Genomic DNA, 12,675 nt, shown 5'->3' with positions numbered 1-12,675 from the left:
TAATGTGGGCACATTTGCCACCTCCTCCTTCACTTTCCTAAAACTAAAACTCTTCTGACTCTCCTCCTATGCACTCCGCCCTTACTTTTAGCATATCCCTCAATATGGCACATTTGGCTGAAGAATTCTCAATGAATGTGGCATAGAATTCAATCAATGCTAGGAACGACTTCAGCTTCTATTTGCAAGTAGATGGATTCATCTCCAAAGTGGTATCAACCATTTATGGGTGAGTTTCCAATCCCCTTCGAGAATGATTATGGCCCAAGAATGACACCTGCCTTACTTTTAGTCATTCCCACTTCCTCAAGTCTTCTTAGAACCTCATTCACCCTCCTATCATGTTCCAATTCAGTTTGTTGCCACCTACCACAATATCATTTTGGAAACATCTTGTGCCCGGAATGTCCCTCAAAAGATCTTACATCATTTTTTGAAAAACGGCTGATGCCGACGCCATACCAAAGGGTAGTCTCTTAAACTGATAAGCACCCATGGGTGTGAAAAAAGCAGTGAGAGACCTTGATATGTGGTGTAAATCCACCTGGTGGTAGCCTGCCGATAGTTCAAGAGTGGAAAACCACTCAGCCTTCTCCATTGTGGACAACATTTAATTTACTCTCAGTATAGGTTGTCTGTTGACCAATATGTTGTGATTTAGGTCTCTTAAATCAATGTAAAGCCTAATCCTACCATCCGGATGTTGGGTAACCACAATAGGGCACAACCATTAGCTACATTTAATGGGCTCAATGACCCCCTTTTTGCACAAACCCAGCAAATCCCATCTCACCTTCTCTCTGACCCCAAATGGCAGATTTCTTACTTCATGTACATACACGGCTTTGCACCCTACACCAACTGAATCATATGGCAATACCCATGCAATTTACCAATGCCTTTATGGAAAACATTGTTAAACTTCCTCCCCACTTCTTGCAGAAATTTCTCCGATTTATCTTTACCAATCATCCTTACTTGAATGTCTTTGCCTGGGTGTAATTCTAAACTTAGCTTTCCTTGTTGTTTCCATCCTAATATGCAATCCCTTTGTTCAGCAACAAACACCTTGGCATGGATATCTCTGTTTCCATATGCAACATTATACCATACAAAACCTTGATCATACATCGATTTTCCCACTACCATATTCCTTGGGTTATATATCAGCTGAATGTAATTTGTGACTCTTGCCACCCCAAATCTCCTCATATTTCTCCTCTGAAATAATAGTGTATGGTGACCCTGAATATGCCAATGCTTTCACTGGACACCCATCCACCACAATTTCCACCTCAGATGGGTTGTATTCGCCCTCTTCATCATCTCCCACCTCACCCGAGCAGTGTACAATCTTGTTAGCCCCGTCATTCTTTTATTCCAACAGACACTTACCACTGGTCTCACTCGCATACACAGTGTTATTGTTTTTACAAAACCTTGCTAAATGCGCTCGATCTGCCACTCTTTCTGCACTTCCCTCTCATAGCTCGGCATTCTTTCGGGTTCAAAGTGTGTTTTTCAAATCCACATCTGGGGCAATGTGCCTTTCTGATACCCTACAGGGCATTTTGACTCCCCCCTGCTCTGTTGAACTTTTTGACTGCACTCACTTTCTCCTCCTCGTTAACAGACTCCTTTACTCCGCCACTATTCATTATTACATTCACACTCTCCTTTGTACTTTTTACATTCACCTCCTTCAAGCATCTACTTGCAAGCTCGATTCTCTAGCTAACATTAAAGCCTCCTGTAATGGCAGGTTTTTAGCTTGCCACAACCGTTCTTGAGTTTTGGGATTGGATGTGTGCATCATTAGTTGATCACAAATGTATTCCTTCTCCATTTCAGTGAATTCACACGAAGCCAATAACCCTCTTAAGTCTGCCACTAATGCATCCACAGAGTCACCAATCCCTTGCTTCCTCGAAAAGAACATATACCTTTCCAAAACAATATATACATCTGTTTTCCGTACTGAGTCTCCAACTTTCTCATTGCTTTCCCATATAACCCATCACCATCCCCACTCGCACCATCCTCACCATCCTCTCTTTGCGCATCTGGGGCTTTTTAAATTATTCTTACTGGGTCCGCCCCCACACAACACATGAGAGTAGAAAATGTCCTCTTATATGAGAATCTGTAGAATCCAGATGCTACAAAATAAAATTTGAAGAGCTCTTTCCAGTCCTCCCACGGATTTGGTGGTTCCCCAGGTGCAGTCAAACATTTTGGTGGTGGGTCTACACACTCTGCATGGTTAATATTGCAAGGAGCCAGAAAGGTAATGAAGCACACACCCGACACCCTCGTATATGTGGCCAACTGTAAAAATCCAGCAAAGTGAAATGCATGCAACTAATGTCCCAAGGAACTGGTTAAGAGGAATTAATATGGAAGACCAAGGAGAGAAGATACTATATATAGCACACTTAATAACCAACACAATAAAGTATGTCCATCCCACACTTCAGACACATGGAGAGTAATGGGTGAATTCCAACACTGCACAATGCAATGGAATAAGATTCCCCTAACTGGCACTTCCCACCAATAAATCCTATGCAATGTGCACATCCACTGTAAACCCCAACAGGAGGTTCACTCTGCAAAAAAGAAATATGAGAAGAAAAATGGTAATATGTCAATAGCAAAAGAGAAGAAACATAGTATATATAATATACTAATAAATGGTCCCTGATATTGATGTAATGTAAAACATTAATCACACATTTGCCTGACGAAAAACAATTCTCGAAATTATTTTCTACGTCCAAAATATGTTACTTCAGACATTCATTGCAAGTGACATACAGCCTGAATAAAACTGTGGATGTTCCACCACAATGGCTGAATGCGCATATTCTGGCAACTGCAATGTGTAACCACAAAATCAAAAATATAGTACTGTAATCTAATGTAGCATGACTATGGGAGATGCAATATTTTCCGCTGTAAAATGTCTTAATCGGCTGCTAGCAAGTGGTTGCTTCCCCTACCATCGCTTTAAAGTGTACTGTCTGGAGATTCCTCACTAAGGCAACAGATCTCTTCCCTTCTTCTCCCGAGTCCCAACCTGGACCCTGACAAGGGAGAAAAGTGAGACAGTGGCACAGTGCACCCTACACAGCACCAGTTGTGCTAAGGCCCACACGGTGTGCCTGCCTTTCGACATGTGCTGGACCCTAGCCCCAACCTGGACGCCGATGCCCACTTAGCTCTCATAACCTCACTGGGTTACAAACAGTGAGGCACCCAGCACACCACACACTGGTCCAGCTCACCTCCAACAGGCACACTGGGCCCAAGACGTAGCCCCAAAATAGTGCCTCCAACGGTGTCCTTTACTACATGGGCCTGATCTGAGCCCCGAGCAAAGGCACTCTTCCCCGGCAGCACTTAAGGATCCCCTGCACTCCGATGAACATGTACAGTGCTCTCTTTGTCAGGTCATTCTTCGTCTTATTAGGATGGAAACAACAGGTTATTTTAAAACACATTTTTTAAATGGTCCAGGACCCAAGCACCGATATGTGTGCTCTCCCAGCAGGACTGGATAATTCTATGTGCTCCAAAGGTAACACCAATGGAAATATGCTGCCCCATGCTGGCAAGTCCAAGAGCACACAAGTCCTTGTGCGTGAGGGGAAACCAGGGACTCACCCTCCAACTGCACCCCCCGCCGGCAGGTGTCGTTCAGATGGGCCCATACCATCTGTACAACATCCCCTTCCACCGGCACCTGGACACCACTGCTGGACGCCGCACAGGCTCTTCATGGAACCAGATCCTGGTTTCCACTGTAATATTGTAAGTAATCAAGATACCACATAATTAGGTCAGTATAGTAGATAGGTTTATTTAATAACAAGAGCCCATGCAGGTCTGTACACCATCACAAATAGCTCAGTTAAGACAGTTGGAGCCAACTTCGTGCAGAGTGCCCCGGGGGTTGTATAGGGGGCAGGGAAGGTTCGGGAGTAGGCAACGGTTGGGATGAGTGTTTGTCCAGGGTCGCTGCTCCCGACCCTTCCCTGCGTGGGGCCTTATCAGGCAGAGAGCATTTTGGTAGGAGCCAGCTAGTATATATCTTGGGGAGAGTTAGCCGGCGGCTAGCGAGTAGGTTTTATATTGCATTAATGTAGCGAGTAGGTTTTATATTGCATTAATGGGTTTGATACAATCATAGTTGGGGGGTACTGTAAGTAAAGTACCCCCTCACCTTACCACGTCGGGTTCCCCTTGTGTGCACGGGGGGTGAGCGTGGTTCGGGTGTGGGGAGTTCAGTAGGCTTGCTCAGGTTTTGCCAGGGCACCGCGTGGAGCGTGTTGTTTATGCTGTCGGGAGGGCCGGCTATGCACTCCTTCTCTGGTCGGTGTAGGGAGCCATTAGGGATCGGGCGGTTCAGCCGCGGCAGTTCAGAGCGCTTTAGAGCGCATGTGATAGGGCTTATCGGTTCCTGGATCTCCCGCTCAGGAGTTTCTGTGGGCAGGCGTAGCTCCATGCAAGAGAGCGCATCCCCGCCCTGAGCAGCCAGGGGGCAGTGCGGCTGTCTTAAGGGGCCAGCACGCCAAGTAGTCAGGCATATTTTAGGTGTGAAGGGGCCTGCTTTCCTGGTGCTATCATGGGGGGTGGCTGCTGCTAATTAAACTTGCAGCCATAGCCTTCCAGTGGCTGCCCACAGACTAAGACTTTGCTGTGGTGCCGCCTCATACAGACAGGGGGCAGGGCAGTGGCCTCGTGGCTTACACATCGTGCAGCTTTGGGGAGTCAGGCAATAAAAAAGAAATTAAAAAATAAATCAATAAAAAAGGGAAAACATAATCAGAGAATATTTAGGAAATAATTAGATGAAGAGAAAAAACATTTTAGGGTGATTATATAGTACCGGGGATGGGGGGGTATTATTTGGGTTTCAATTAAGAAGTCTATTACTCCTCCCCTAGATTTTTAAGACAGTCCTCATTGGGGGCAGTTGGCTCTGGGCTAGCATTATTGGTAAGAGCAGCAAGGGGCATTTGCTCCCAGTGGGAGGATTACTGGGCGCCAAGATGGTGGGCCAAGGATCAAAGAAGAAGGGTTTGGTCGATGCCCATGATTGGAGGGAGGCCCTGGATATTATTAGCAGGGCAATCAAAGCCCAGCTTGAGGGGGCGGTGGGTGAAGGACCGGGTGAAAAAGGGGCCGGTGGGGAGAGGCCACAGGAGAGAGCAGCGGCAGATGGTGCTCTTGCTGCAGTGGTGGCATGTACCCCTGCGGCCGGTAGAGGGGAGGTTTGAGATAAAGGGGTCAGGAGGAGCAGGAAGGAGATCCCCAGGAGAGCGTCCAGGGGGGAAGGGAAGGAGGTGAGGGGTCAGGGAATGTGTTGGGAGGTAAAGAGCAGGAGGAGGTCTCTGGTTGAAGGGGAGTGCAAGGGGGTGCAAGGCAGGCTCGGAGTGAGGATAGGGGTGCAGGGGATCAGAGCGGGGCGGCAGTGCAGAGTGGTAGGGGAGGACAATACCTGCAGACGAGTGCAGGGGGTAGGAGGAGGGAGCGGTCGCCAGCGAGTAGTGAGGAGAGGGAGAGGTGCGGTACAGCCTCCCCGTCTAAGAGGACTTTAGGCGGAGGGCATAGTACAGCCCCCGTGGTTCCAGAGGCGGAGACAGGAGAGGGCTTAAGAACGGCTCCTCTGCAGTACTTATGAGAACAGACTAGAGGGCGCAGCACAGCCCCTAGCACGGAGGACCAAAGGGTGGAGGAGAGGATCCCTCGCCTGAGAAGTGAGGAGCAGGCAGGGTTTTCTACGGCCCCGCCGATAAGACGTCGACAGAGCAGCGGGGCAGACGCCCCGGGCTCACATGAGGAGTAGCTGCCCGGTCCGAACATGCGCTCGCAACAGCCATGGTATTGCATTGTGGATGAAGGAGTATGTGGGACAGTGGGAGGATGAGGGCTACAATGGTGCGAGGGTGAGGGGGGTTTAAGGTGTGAAGGGGAAAGGCAAGAATGGGTGGGCAGGTGTGCAGTGGGACGGCGGGGAAGTTGGTTAGGTGAGACTGCTGATACGTTTTGTCCCCGCAGCAAGAGCCTGGTGAGGAAGGAAATGAGGAGTGTTGGAGTGGAGGTCAGGCTGCGGCTGCGTGACAGCAGGACAGGAAAAGGTGAGAGGGAAGGGGATTGGGTGGTGGTATGGCACAGGGGGGCAGGAGGGGAAGGTTTTGGAGTACAGGGGACTGGGGGAGAGAAGTGCCGGCAGGCCATGTGGGCCGGGGAATTGAGAGTAGGGTATCCTCTGTGGAGGTGCAGACGGACAGGTGGATGAACCCATGGCACCCGAGGTACAGGCCCCCAAAGCAGAAGGTTGCAGAAGGTACCGGGAAGGATAAACAGTTGCCATATATGTGCATTACGAAGCCATTGGGCACGCGTTTGATGGGGTCAACAAAGGATAAGATTTGGGCAGAGGAATTTGTGGACGGGGGATCAAGCTCCTACATAGGGAAGTGAGAGCGAAGGAGGGGTCTAAGGAGGAGGAGAGGGAGTAGGCCTTGCATCCAAAGGTACCAGTGACGATTGAGAATTGGACGTCAGTTTTTATTATTTACGTGAGCGTCTACTGCGAGAAATTCCCAGAGAGGTGTGTCGCACTGTTGAAGTATATGGATGTGATAAGTAAGTTATTCACGAGTAGTTTTGGGGGTTTCACGTAGGTACGATATGATGAGGAGTTCAGGGCAAGGATGGCAGAGGACAGCCAGGCGGTCTGGGGGGAGATTGACATGGATCTCTGGTTGCAATGGATGGCGTCGACGAGGCGAGCTCCAACTTTACACACAGCAAGCGGCTTACCCGTGCCTTAGCGGCCCTTTCTTGGTCGGGGGAGGAGGCAGAGGTCAGCCGTCGGCAGCATGTTGGGCCTTCAGTAAAGAAGGCTGCACGAGGACGATGTGCAAATTTAGGCATGATTGCAGCAAATGCGTGGGTCGGCATCCGATAATGCAATGCTTTCAAGCAGGGGACAGAGAGAAAGGGCGAGGAACAGGGCAAGAATTTGGGGGGAAGGCCCGTACGCCAGTTAAAGTTGTGGTTCTGGAGGGTGCATAGGTTTACCAGAAGAGGCGGGGGGGCCAAAGGTTTGGGGAAAGGTTTTGCATGGGTTTTTTAAGTAAGTTATCAAGGTCCAGGGTTGAGGGAGTGCAGTTCATAGGTTAAAGTTATGTGGACAAGGAGTTGTCTAAGGGTGGGGCATTCTTCCAGGTGCATGGTTGGGCATTTTGGCGTTGGTCGGTGCAACAAGGTTTACTGGCAGTTGGGACAATGTAGGAGGGGGGGCATTAGTGGGACAATCCCAGGGAGTGGGGAGTATAATGGAATAGCCGTTAGGGGTTGGCCCTTATAGGGGGTTTGAAGGCCATGGGGGGGGGGCCCTCACGCTAGCCGCACAACAAGGTGAGCAGGCTTGTGGGGATGGCTTGAGAGGGTGAGAGTGGCTCGAAATAATACTGAGAGAATTACAGAGGTTAAGTGGGTATTGCAATTTTTTGGGTACGGTAGTGGCCCCGGTTACATGTGGGGAGAAGATAAGGCGTGCGCTATGGCGGGAACTCGGTTCACACATCACAAGATGCGGTGGGCAGACGCGGTCAAGGGAATTGCAAGTTTTGCTTGGGTTATTTGAAGTATTTGCTGGCGGCAAAAAGGGGTCCTTTCATATTTGGTGCTTGAGGTAAGAGCGGAAAATGAGAGGCAACGAAGGGGATAAGTATGCCTAGAGGCTACGTGAAGGGGAAGCTTATGTGGCTTGGACTGCATGGACAGGGGTGCTCTTTTGGCCCCTACTACTGTGGGGGGGGGCAATGAGATGTGACTGCATGGACAGTGGTGCACGAGGGCCCCTGGTGCAGGGTGGGGAGCATGGTGAAATGCACATAAGGTGCTGGGGGGCAGGTTATGTGGATTGGACTGCATGGACGGGAGAGCAGGTTGGCCCCTGGTGCAGCAGGGGGGAGATGGGTTTGCATGGACAGGGGTGCACGAGGGCCCCTGGTGCATGTGGGGAAACATGGAGAAATGGACGGAAGGGGCCGGTGGGGCAGATTATGTGGATTGGACTGCATGGACAGGGGCGCAAGTTGGCTCCTGGTGCAGTGTGGGGGTGGAAAGCAAGGAGATGGGCCTGCATGGACGGGGGCATGAGGGCTCCTGGTGCAGTGTGGGAAACATGGTGAATTGGACGTAAGGTGCTGTAGGGTTGATCAAGTGAGAATAGGATGCGGGAACAGGACAACAGAGAAAGGAGGTCTAAGTTAGGGAAGGTGCATTTAGTTAGAATTTGGGGGCAAAGATGCACGAAGGGAAGGCAGTTCAGGAGAGATAAGGCTGTTGGGTGCTTCTGTAAGGGGAGTAAGGTGTTGTGCCCGGTGATGATGTCTTGGGGGAGACATATGGGGGAAAAGACAGGTGGTCTGGCAGCACAAGGGAGGGTCGGCAGAGTCTGCTGCACAAGTGATGGGGGATAAGGGGAGGGCTTTGGTGGCCTTGGGGGAGAGAGCAGAGTTTGGGGAACTAATGCTTTCAGGAGGATGGCGGGCGGCATCGGACGGTAGCAGGAGGGGCCTAGACAAGAAGGGAAAAAGGGGGGGCACTGGGTTAAGGAAGGGTCAGGGCTAAAAATCAGAGAGTTCTGGGATTTGGGGCCGATTAGGAACAAAGACAAGAGCAGGGGGTGGGGGGAAGAGGGTTTGGCAGTGATGAAGAGCGACTCATAACAATTTTCTGTTTCAGATGGCGGCATGGAGGAGTGGTGAGTTGCAGCATATATGGAATTGTGGCCATCAAATTGTTAATGGGCACGGAATGAGGGGAGAAATTGGATTGTGGGGGATACAACTAGGATGCAGTTACGACAGTGCTTGGGTGAGATAGTGGGTTTAGGTGGAACTAATTGCTCCCCATGTTAGTGGAAGGATGTTTCCGGTGGAACTAATAGTACACACGGGGGAGAATGACTTAGTAAATGAAACAGGGGTTGCATTGTTGAGGAGGATAATAGGGGATTTAGCTGGTTTCGGGAGATATGGCAAGGTAAGGGGTTTGGACAAGTTTGTTGCGGAGGAGGGTTTTGGGGGGGTGGGAATGAAGGGGCATTGGGAAGGACTAGGAGGAAGTTTAACAGATAGTTGGGGAAGTTTTTAGGACGGCAGGGCGCAAGTGCTGGTGCACAGGGAAATAACTTTGGAAGATTTTCGGTTTTGAGAGGATATAGTGCATCTATCGGTAGATTGAATCAGTGTGAATTTGTGGATGCAACGTTAGAGGGGCAGAACATAATAAAAATTGGAAATAGAGGAAAGGGACAAGGTGGGGCAAAAAGAACACCTCAGGGGAGGGTTTTTCTGGTGCCGGGGACATGGCCCTTTGGAGGGGTGGTGGGGGAAGCACAATGGGGTACATGCGTGGTAAAGGAAGGGGGTGGTGCTGTTTGCACGAACCGGCTACCCCGACGGTACAAAGAGGGGGAACAGGTATTGAAGAAGGAGGGGCGTGGCCTCGGGGAGAAAGCGGGAATGAAGGTTGAGAGGAGTTTAAGGAGACGGAAGGGAGCATAAGATAGGAAGGGAGGAATTTGAAATGCTTTAATTATTTAATTGTGGGGGAATGGAAACTGTTTATTTATTTAATTGTTTGGCAATTGTTTGGCGATTGTTATTTAGTCTGTAAGGCCAGGCAGCCAGGGTAGTGTTTCTTTGTAAGCTGTGGCCTGTCAAATTAAAGCAACCTTTTCCACTTCAAAGCGAGTCTGGGTATTTTTGTGCAGTAAGCCCAAAGTCACACGCAATGGCATCCCAAAGTGGAATGTTGGGATGCTACCGCGTGGGCCGCAGTTATAACACCTTCCTTATGATGGTTTACAGTTCACCAATAAACCTCAGCTGATCCCAGGCATAGTCTCCATGGAACACATGATGAATTCAGAACATTTTGTGTGATGTGTTCTTTCAATATATTCCCCATCCGCATCAATAGCTTTAGTTTCTGCAGCACCATACAAACATCAATAGTTGTGTTGAGAGCTCTGGCACACAGTGGCAATCATTTGGTCATCTACGTTGCCAAGTGCATATTTTCCGAGGTGTTCTCCAGCACACAGTTTATGACATTTAGCTGGAACCTTGGAGGCACAATTGAACAGCCATACTGCTACAAGACGTTTCCTCCTTTATCCACTGGCCGTCCTTCCCGTTTGACATAAGATTCATTGCACTTCATATAAAGTGGCACCTCTTGGCAACTACCTGATGGGTTTCGCTGCACTTTTCTTCTGTGAGTGATCACTGCTGCCAGCAGCATCTATCGCAACCCACATCCTAGATTTAGAGGCGCAGCGCGGCTTCTGAACGTTGGGAAAGAGAAATCGCCCTGAGCTTGATGGCCGAGCTTTCTAATGATATTTTAATGTTAGATGCAGTGAAATGAAGGTTCTCCTTCCTCTTGCGTCGGCCTGACTCGGAAGTGAATCTTTTATGCATTTTTCTCTTTAATGACTCATCGACAATGATATTTCCGGTCCGCACGCTCCTCCAGGATCTGCGCTACAAAGTAAAGCCTTCCTTTGCAGAATTGTTTTAATCTCCGAGACTTTGTTTTTGTTTTGAGGCAGTGCTGGGTTACTGAACAGACTACTTTGTCATGCATCCCCCACCTCTTCTTCTGAAGCTAAACCAATGGCCTTCTGTGGGATCTGTCCGATCTAGCACCTGGTAAAAACAGGTGGATTTGTTAGGAATCCATTGTAAATGCCTCGCGCAAATGTTGACTGCAGCAGACATTTAAACCCTTTTCAACAAATAGTGGAAAGAAAGAAGTTAAGATGGCTCTTTGAATGACTTAGTGTTAGACATTAGTAAAATTGCTTTGCTTTTGAATGGAAGTGCAAAGGGATCCAGTCTGCTCCACGCAGTTTACTCTTCGAATTAAAATGACTCTCAAAGATGTGAGAGAGAAAAGACAAATGCAAAATAATGGCATGCCAGCAAATCAGGTGTGATCAGAGTTTAGAAGATCCCGTTTGTCCTTGCATTTTCTCCACTTTCTTTTTCGCTGCAGTCTGAAATCAAGTATAATAATAAACCATGTGAGCAGGTATAGGTTTGGGGATTCATTCAAATGGCCTCATGGTGATGAAGCAGAGACAGGGGCAGCATTCAGGTTCAGAAAGGTGTCAGGCAGAGACAATGCGGTAGTGACGCTGGGTGAGGAAGTGCATAGCTAGAGTCAATGCAGGGTCCCTGTGTCGAGAACAGGCAGTGCACAGGGGTCCAGGAGGAGAACCCTAGACCTCATCTGTGGCCGCATTGCCACAGGTCCAAAACGACTCAACCCCGATGCTCCTGTGGAATGCCCGTCAGACCATTCCGTGGGCCACGCTCATAGGACATGTTCACACTTTATTGTGCTAATTGCAAAGCCAGTGCTGCAATTTTCTGTTACAGGGTATTCAAACATTTTATCTCAGCCATTCAATTCATGTGGCACCGATGACCATCTTGAGTAATTGCTGGTTAATTCAACTATGGCAGGGCTGTCATGAGGTGGTTCAGATGAATAGCCCTTGCAAGCGAACCATGTTAATGTATAGGCCCCACATCTCCTGCCAGTCTGGATTTGATTACGTGTCGCATGGGCATCTGTACAGTTCATGTAAAACACAACTGCTGAAAGGTAGGCTCACCGCCTGTGCCCCTAGCTATTACTACACTTATTAAGAGAGTGTCGCTTACCGGCCAGCTGTAAAGCCTACTAGTCCAGTAGGGGCGGGCCCATGCTAGAATGAATGAGTCACTGTAAAAAATAATTAAAAAAAGAAGTCTGGTTAACCCAAATATCCCACCCAATGCGTTGATCACACACTAGGGAACTGATACTGAGGGCTTCCAGTAGACTCAATTTGCAATCCTCTTCGACGTGAGTCATCTGATTTTACTACTGAACCACACACATGTAACCAGTGCAACCCAACTAAACACCATTTAAACTATGAATGAAAAAACATCCAGCTCTGCAAATACACCGCACAGGTACCAACCCTACAGTTTCTTTAGTGACAGCAGCTAGACACAATACTCTGCCAAATTATCTTCACTCAAACCTGTTTTTCCATTAGAAGAGAGTGAAAAAGGGGGGAATGGGTTATGGGACACTTCCTGTGGCCATAAACACTAGGTACTAGTCAGGGGGATATGGGTCTTAAAAGAGGACAAGCCCACTGGCTATGGGCAGGTGGTTGTGGGTCATTGCTCTAGACCACATGCCATGGCCTTTTGCCTTACTGGTGCAATGTGCACAGTGGAGACAATAAGGGATGTGGCTCCTTGCCATGGTGTAAGACCCTGGTCAATGGGATCTGGTTAGCTACCATAGAGTAGGATGTGTGCCATGGCCATAGGCTGAGGCCACATGTCATGGCCAAAGGCGATGGCCAATATGAAATAACTGTTCTTAAAAGTACAGGTGCCACAGCCGAAGGCCATGGTTAGTGATCCTTTGAGAAGATAGAGCATAGCAAAACCAATGAAAACGCATTGAAAACCATTATTTATTACAGAGTTAAGATGATCTGATTTATTGCAACAAAACCCAGGAAATTTAGAGGCTGTGGGAAGTGATGACCCTCTTAACCTCTAGTACCCGATT

Source organism: Ambystoma mexicanum, chromosome 5q (assembly GCF_040938575.1).
Source record: "Ambystoma mexicanum isolate Mex_15411 chromosome 5q, UKY_AmexF1_1, whole genome shotgun sequence".
Lineage (NCBI taxonomy): Eukaryota > Metazoa > Chordata > Amphibia > Caudata > Ambystomatidae > Ambystoma > Ambystoma mexicanum.
Note: the sequence above shows the minus strand (reverse complement) of the source record.